The sequence below is a fragment of the Hipposideros armiger genome, unplaced genomic scaffold (assembly GCF_001890085.2).
Source record: "Hipposideros armiger isolate ML-2016 unplaced genomic scaffold, ASM189008v1 scaffold_1551, whole genome shotgun sequence".
Taxonomy (NCBI): Eukaryota; Metazoa; Chordata; class Mammalia; order Chiroptera; family Hipposideridae; genus Hipposideros; species Hipposideros armiger.
The window spans coordinates 168,521-177,252 of record NW_017732901.1 but is presented as its reverse complement, the minus strand read 5'-3'; positions in this window follow the sequence as shown (position 1 = coordinate 177,252).

The following is an 8,732-nucleotide window of genomic DNA, read 5'->3' as shown; positions in this document are numbered from 1 at the left end:
TCTGCCAGTCTTACATCCTGGTAGGCCTTCCGTTTCAACACAAGCACACTCAAAACAGTCTTTTCCTGACTCAGGGGGGCTCATGACACCTCTCTTCTCCTTGGTTTTCCAAAACAAGGCTGTGAGGCTGGAGTCACAACTTGTTTTAGGCTCCACTGCTTTTTTGATCTTCAGAGTATACCTAAAGATTGAGTACTCTGTGAGCAGTGTTCCTGAGCTAATGACTTTTCCTGACGCTCATGGGTTAGCAAGATTAATGGAAAATTGCCCAAACTCAAAAAATGTCACTTCCCCTATTCACAGGAATGCATGGACCAGAATCACCACGTTTTTATCACACTTGGTGACTGCTCTTTTCTTGCATTACTCAACCCCCACTCAGGACCAGAGTGGGCCACCAGTACCAAAGCCACCTGCACACAGTCTCATGATATCAGGCAGGACTACTCCTAGTCCCCAAAGATATCGATGTCCTAATTCCCAGAACCTGTGAATTTGTACGTTACACAGCATAAGGGACTTTGCAGGTGTGATTAAGTTAAAGACACCAAGATGGAGAGATAATCCTGTTTGAGTCCAACGTGATCACAAGAGTCCTGGTAAGGGAAAGAATGAGGCAAGAAGTCAGAGTCTGAGAGATGAGACAGGGTAGGCACACAAGCAGAGAGATGTAGACTAGAAGGACTTGGCTACATGTTGTTGGCTTTGAAGATTGGCTTTATGGAGATGGAGGAAGGGGCCATGAGTTAAGGATTGCAGGTGGTCTCTGGGAGCTGGAAAAGGCAAGGAATAGATTCTCCCCAGAGCCTCCAGAAGGAACCACCAACACCTTGCTCTTAGCTGGGTGAGACCCATGTCAAAACTTCCCACCTACAGAACTGTAAGATGATAAATTTGTATTGTTTTAAACCACTAAGTGTGTTGTAATTTGTTATAACAGCAATCGGAAACCAACACACTCCTCCAAAGTGAAATTAATAAAACCTATTCAATAAGATTTTTTTGTTTCCAAATAGCTATGGCCCCAGACAAGTTCAGTTCTTAATCACCAAGCCAAAGCAGCACAAGTGGAGCATATCTACTCCAAGATTATCTTTATCTTTTTAAGGAAGATATCAACATAAAGATGGGGTGGGGAACATGCTCCAGGTGACATGGTTAGTTAGTTTCTACTCTAGTTCTAGAAGTTGGGCCTGTGGGTTCTATCAGACTGTCTTTCCAGGAAAGGTGGGCTTTCTTCCTTGTGCATTTGGTCCCATGGCATCAATTACATGTGTTCTATTCTTGCTGTAATCCCCCGATACACACACACAGCAAAAATAAAGAAGGAAAAAAAGATTTCTTTAATTTTCTCCTCAATTTAATCACTTTTATCAACAGAAAAATGCCTAAATTATTTTAGAGTTTCAATATAACTTGGTTAAAAATAATTTTTGAATTATATATTCTGTTGGCCTTATAAATCAGAGATGTACAAGAAATGGTCTCCACCTGAAGTAGCTCAGCCAGCTGGATGGAGAGAAGAGAGGATTATTTTAGTGTCATTAAGAAGGTGCTCAGAGAACAAAGTGATGTGACCTCTTTACATAAGGGTTTTGTTCTCCTCACCTTCCTGATGCTCCTTTTTTTTTTGGTCTTTATAAACGACCATCTCTGGGACACTCATCTCCTCTTCACTAGCAGCTCTGTCACCCCTACCCCTAATGGAGCCCAGCCGTGGGCATGACCTTCTCTCTCAGCAGTCACCTGCCTTCCAAGCCCATAGCCCCACACCCACCTCTCTGCCAAGTCCCAACCTCACAGCTCTGGGCCAAGAGGACTGCCCTCGAACATCCTGATGCCATGTCAAACAAATCTAAATCCAACCATGTACTCTTCTCACCCAAACAGCCATGACTGCCTGTATCCTGCCTCTGTCAGTAGCCCTATCATTTTCCAAAACTTGAAAGTCTAAGTTATATTTATTCATTTCTTCTCACTTCTAGTTCTAAGTCCATTGCTTTGTTGCTAATTTTTATTATAGCTCTCCTGTATTGAATGCTTGCCAACTGAGCCAGACATTGTAGGCCATCATCGCACCCTATGATATAAGTGTTATTATCTCCATTTTAGAGAGGCAGAAACTGACACTGAGAGAAGGCAAGTTTACATGGCTGGTAAGTAGCAAGACTGAGAGTCAACCTGAGACTGTGTGACTTGCCTTCTGCATTACGTATGTTTTTAATTTATTATGTTTTATGATGCTTTGACACCTCAGAGCCTTGTAGACCTGGGAAAGGACTGTCCTTTCTATCTATTTTCTAACATAGCAAACAATTAGTCTGTGAACATGCCTTTGATATGCAAACTAACCAGGCCAAAGCCTATACTCCCAAACAGTTCCTTCATCTAATTGTCACACACCAAGCCAATACCACCACTGCCCTAAAGTGCCCAGGGCCAGGTACCAGCAAACTAGGGTCTACTCCTGTAGCCCAGATCTCAGTGAAATTATTCAAGCTATCTAATCCTAAATTTACTCAGCACACCTACCCAGCTTCACCCATTTCTTGCCAGGAAAACCACAATTAGGGCTCTCGCCCATGAATTCCCCTTGCATCTTCTGCCTCCAGACTAACCCTGGTACTTCCCATGTGGCCCTGTGCAGCCTGGAATTCCCCAACCTCTTGGAAAGGATGAGTAACACCCCTCCTTTCAAGGCGGCGTTGTATCCAAGTCTGTCATCTCACCACACCTGATTAAAACAAAGTCCTGGGTACATTTTAAAAGAACTTCCTGTTTTAGCCTGCTTCTTTCCATTTCTCTACTTCTAAAAACCACCTTCATTTCAAAGCAAGGTCAGGACCTTCTCAAACTTGATTGAACATTAGAGTCACCGGTGAATCTTAAATAAAGCCATGCCTCCACACCCCACCCCAGAGATTCTGAATTCATTGTCCTCAGGTGGGGTAGATACTCAAACTTCTGTGGGCATCAGAATCACTGGAGGGGCTTGTTGTAACATAGATTTTATGAACCCACTGGTCCGAATTTCTGATTCTGCAGTTCTGAGGTAGGCTGAGAATTTGCATCCTAACAAGTCCCCGTGGTATTAACCTGGCCCTAAGGCATTCGTGGATGTAAAAGATCACCAGGTGATTCTAATGGACAGACATCAACTGGAGAATATTGTGAACTTGAATCACAATATTCTTTTTTATAAAATTACTTTTTTAAAAAAGAAGAGGCTCTGTAAAGATTGATCCCAACAAAGAACCATGGGCTCCCAGAAATCAGTGGAGTCCTCTGATACACAATAAATGGTATCTTCTCGGCCTCTGCATTTTGGTTGCATGACCTTGAGCATAAATACAAGGCCTTCCTAATACCAGGGGTTTGGATGATTCTTATGTCTGCAGGTGAAGGTGAACCCAGCTGAGGCCCATGACATGGAGAAAAGAACCATAATTACTTAAATAAGTGGATGGCAGGGCCTGAGTGGGTGTGTCAGCAGCAGGACATGGCCACGGAGTTTGCAAGGTGAGGCCCTGGCACAGTCATAAGAAAAACACTGCCTTCTTTCAGCATCAGGTTTATTATAGAAAACCTGTAGTGTGGGATATTCACAGAGGGATGGCTTTAAACACATTCCCAATCCAGCATCTGAGGGATGTGGCTCAAACTGTCATTGGCCATTTAATGAAACTTGAGCATTTGGTAAGTCAATGGGAAAATTATAGGGATCCAATAGCTGGATGAGGAAGTGAGGAAGCACAGAGGTTAGAGCACTCCCACCTGTATCCTGACCTAAAACCCTGCCAGTAATTCAAGTAAGATCTGCTACCCCACCTCCCTACCCCCAACCCCCCAAGTACCATGAAGACATTGGTAAACATCTAGCATAACAAACTGCTTTGGGACCTTCATAAAAAATGATTGCTGTAGCTAGTGCTATGGTTTCCTGGATAAGCCCACGTTTCAGTTGCCTCCAAACCATGAACACGTCAGAGGAATACCTTTGGCACTTCCTGAAGAAACAGAGGAAGCACAGGGAATGTCTCCTTGCACCAAAATGTCTTCTGCCAGGATGAGGCTTTTCCCTGGGCTAAGGCATAGCCCACATCAAATTCCAGCCAGAACAAACACCTTTCCTGGCGGGGCTGTCACATTTTCACTTCATCAGATCACTGGGTGGAAACCTGCAGAAGCATTGCTGAAAGAACAGAGCAGAGGTAAATTTTGATAAGGTCAGGGATGGGGCCAGGCAAAGAGGTAGAACGTCAAAAAGTAAGAGGAAGCTGGGAGCACAGTGAGGATATAGAGTTTATGGCTGATGGGAGAGCGTTAAGCAGGCAGAGAGACAGTTTGGGGGACGGACCACTGAAGTGTTGGATGGGGGTGGAAAAGCACATTAATGGCAACCTGGGGGAGGCGGGCAGAATGCTCTCTCCTAGGCCTGGCCCCTGGTCCTGGAGCATCTCTCTCCTGGCGAACATGGCACCGGGTCCCTGCAGCAGGAAGGAGACCTCTGCTTCAATGTCTGCTGCTGTCATTTCCTACGAAAGACCCCCAGGCCCTGAGAGTCTCTTCTCCCTGCCCCTCCCCCCACCACCAAATAAGGAGACCACCTACCAGGCCCACCTGCTGCAGAAATTGTGAAAACTGAATGAAATCCATAGTGTAAGTGCCTAGTACAGGGAGAGGGGAGTCAGGAATGAAAATGCATCAAGTAGTAGCAGAATCTGAATTCTCACCATAATCAAGAGCCTGCTTCACAGATTCCTCCTGTCCAAAACAGGTAATGTTTATCTTGCTTCACCAAATCTTTAGAGGTTCTTCAGAATAATGCTATAAAAAAGCCACGCATGCCATTGACCTGAAAAGCTGTTAACTACACCAAGGGAATGGATTTCTCAGCTCACTGAATATCATGTGCTTCTCAGTTTCATATTTTCCTACACTGGTCTCTCTCCACCACTACCTGGGAGGCAGATGGGTGGCCTGCTCAGTAGGGATTACCCCTGTTTTCCCACACTCTCTCTGGGATGAAATACAGGCACTCTGCTCTCAGCTCCCAAATTTCCCTGCTTGAGTATGTGCCAAACCATCCAGGTTATCTGTAAATTGGCTCACACTAAAATCACTCCTGTTTCCATTGAAACCTCCTCTGTAAAATGTCTTCCTTCCTGCACTGTTTTTGCACAAGCTCCTTTGCGACAGCTCTCCAAAATCCGGGACTGGTCCCCGAAATGTTTCTCCCTGAAATGCTGAGATTGCCTTTCGCTGGTTTTGAAGAATGCTCACGAATGTGAGCAAACTCAGAGAGCTCAAGGCTCTCCATTCCCTTGAATTGTTGTAGGACGGCTCCTTTTTTTAGCTTGAGTAGCTGACACCTCTGGTTTCAGATAAGAAAGTGATGAGAGAGAAAGCCACTGAAATTACAGTCCCACTAATTCCATGCATAGTGGTCAGCGAGGGGCTAAAAAATCATAAGTTGCACTTCCTGAAAGACTACAAAACCGTTTGAGGCCAAATGAAATCTCAGTCCCTTAGTTTATGCTGTGGTTTTCAAACTCGTGCCCCTGGGACCCTGGGGTTCCACAGAATTGTGTGAAGGGTCTCCCCAGAAGGTGAAGGAGAGTCCAGGTGTTGAGCGAACTCTGCTTTGACATGGCCTGTTTGGGATTTTATCTGACCAAAGGAGACTAGAGGGAAGTGAAAAATGAATCTCTTCCAAAGGTAGTTTTCTCTACCTAAAGTTCTATTTCATTGTTATTAAATTGGAATACAAGCAGGGGTTTTTCTAAAAAAGTTAAAGAGCACTGGAAAATTTGCAATTAAAAGAGGTAGCAGAGTGAACAGACCTCTTCAACCTTGAGCTATCCCCTGTGTTCAGCCTCATGTCCCACACTTGTTCCCATCACTGGGCAGGTCCATGCCTGAGGGGATGGGGTCTGCAGGGCTTGCTGGCTTCCCCGCTCTCCAGATCCTCCTGGACAGGCCAACCTGCCCTTCCACACCTCACTATCTCAGCTTTCCTTCTCCCAGCATTTTGTTGAAGCACCTTGTCTGTTAGTGAGTCTCTTCATTAATTTTGCATTTACATATTGTTTATTACTTTCCTATAATTTTATTGGGACCTCTGAAAGGAAAAGAAACAAAGTGTGTGTGTTCCACCTGCCATCTTTGACCATCTGAGTCCAAATAGCACTTTCTATCTCAAATTTCAAATATCATCAAATGTAGTTCAAGTATGTTTTATTTGTATCATGGCCTTTTTGGCCAAAGAGAAGTCTAGTTTCACCCTTTTAATCTAATGTTTTGGGTTGTAGAAGGAGTGGCCGTGACCACACCGGGGCTCAGGTACAGGGTGTGTGTAATTAGTAGTTGTCACAGGTCAAGATCCTTGGAATAAACCTTGAGACTGCAATTCCCTCCGTGAGGAGGTTTTGCGGGGAGTGCTCTGGGAAGCGATGTTTATGGGGGATGAAGATGGGATTGGACAGAGGCAGAAGTTGCAATGGAGGCCTCAGCTCATCCCACAGGGAACTCTGGAGCTGGGGTGCCCTTTAGAAATGTCCCAGATCGAGATGAGAGACCAGGATTTTAGACCCCCAAACTGACCATTCTTAGGGTGCTGAGTCTCCCTGGGTGAGGCAGCTTCCTTTGGCTAAGGGCAAGTTCCAGAGGTGTGCGAGTTCAGCATCCAAGCCCCCAGGGGATCTGGGTATAGCCTCACAGACTGCGCCAGGTACTATGACTGGACCTGAGGGACTGACACGGAGCCTCAGAAGACCATTGTGGTTAAGTAGCTGCCTAAGCATGACACTCCGCTAGGCCCATGGTTTTCAGACTCCACTCCAGGAAGTCTTGGAGCTCCCATGAGTCCCCTCAGCCACCTCCCCAGCAGCCTGGCTTTGATTTGTTTGTACTTGTCAGTCTTTTTGGTGCAGCAGCTCGTCAGAGACTCAGCTGCACGATTCTTCCTTTTCTCTATCTTGTTGGAGTCATTGAAGGCAACCTCACCCAGAAGGGAGACAATGAGAGTGTGGCCCTTACAAGGGTGGCCCTATGGTCTAGGAAAGGGGGTGAGAATAACTAGACTCTTTGTGTTTTGTAGGTTTCAAAGGAATAAGCCCCTGAGCTTTTGGAGGGAAGTGCCAGGGACAGAAGGATGGCCATTCAGAGGCGCCAGGAGTCGGGGCCAGCTGTGTCAGGAAACGGAGTTGAGCAGTCAGAACGGTGGCCTCGGAAACCCAGCTGGGAGAGTGTCCTTGGCTGACAGGCCTCCTCTCATCTTGAAATCCTAGTTGGTCAGTGAAGAGGTCCATCCCTGGGAAGTCTTCGGGCAGCAGTGGGTAAACATCCACCATGCTCTTCAAGACCCGTGTGCACTGGTAATGGCGAGGGCCAGCAGGAGCCAAGGCCACAAGGCAGTCTTTCCAGGCAAGGTCAGAATAGAGTAGAAGACACTTTAAATGTTGTTTTTCCTCATTTTCTGAAAGAGTATTTTGTGGGTCCAAATCAGACATGGCATAAGCAGAAATTGCAGGGCACCACCCAGCAACTACTGGGTGGCCTATGTCAGGAGAAAGGCAGCAGTGCAGGGCCAGCAGCAAAAAGTGCCCATGGCAAGCAGGAAGCTCATGGCCTGGAATGGGAAGAAGGCAGATTATCTCTCTCTCTCTCTCTCTCTCTTTTTTTTTTTTTTTGCTGAGTTATCCTGCCACCTGTTGGCAGTTCAGTGGCAGCTCAGCTCGGGCTGGAATTGAACCGGCGACCCTGTTGCTCAGAGCTTGCACTATTGAGCAAGCTCTTAACCAACTGAGCCACTCGGCCGGCCCCAGAATTATGTCTTTTTAAAACCACGTTTACTGCAGCTATTTAAGACACTAACACAGTATAAAGAATATACCATGCATACTTGTGTACATGCCAATCAGTTTTAAACATAGATCATTGGCAGCACGGTTATACACTGTTCATAACTGTGACCCCTTCTCCTCAATGTCCCTCCGGAAAACTTCCCATCTTGACTTTAGTGTTGGCCATAGAATGAAGAACAAGATGTAGACCCTATTCATAAAAAACATAGCCCAGGTGACCTGTTATGTCCAAGGACAAGGTTGCCATGGCCTGAAAAGTTCAACTTTGTGTGTTTGCCCTTGCGTGTTTGTTCTACGAGGACTTGCTCACCAGTGGGACAACAGAGCTACTTCAAGTTTATATATTTGCAAATAATGTTGAAAAATATAAATCATGATTTATAACATCTCAGGGTTTAAATTATGATTTAAGCCTGTGGTTTCCCAAGGAAAAAGCCTACTTTATACAATTGGGCACCCTCATCCCTAATGGCCACTATTAAGCCCTGGGATGTCCTTCTCACTAGGCAGGACCTCAAGTCCTCAGCATCTATAAACACAGTTATTGGCTAAAGACCTAGGGTTACAAGTTATGTGCCATCTTTTCTAAGTTGGAAGCTGAGCAGATGAGGGGAGAAGATGAGACCAGCGAGGGAAGGTGGAGGGCCCATGTGACTGGCACCCACCCTGTGGAAAGTCTGAGCATTGCTCTGTGAGCTCATCCCATTGTCTTCCACAGATGCTCTACCTTGGGTTCTGGAATTCAGAGAATCTGACCAGCTTCAAAATAACTGTTTGTGCAAAGGCGTCCTACACAACAAAGAATTGTGTGGTTCCTGCTTTTGAATGACCCATGTATGGTATTTAAAAAGGAAAAAAAAAAAAAAA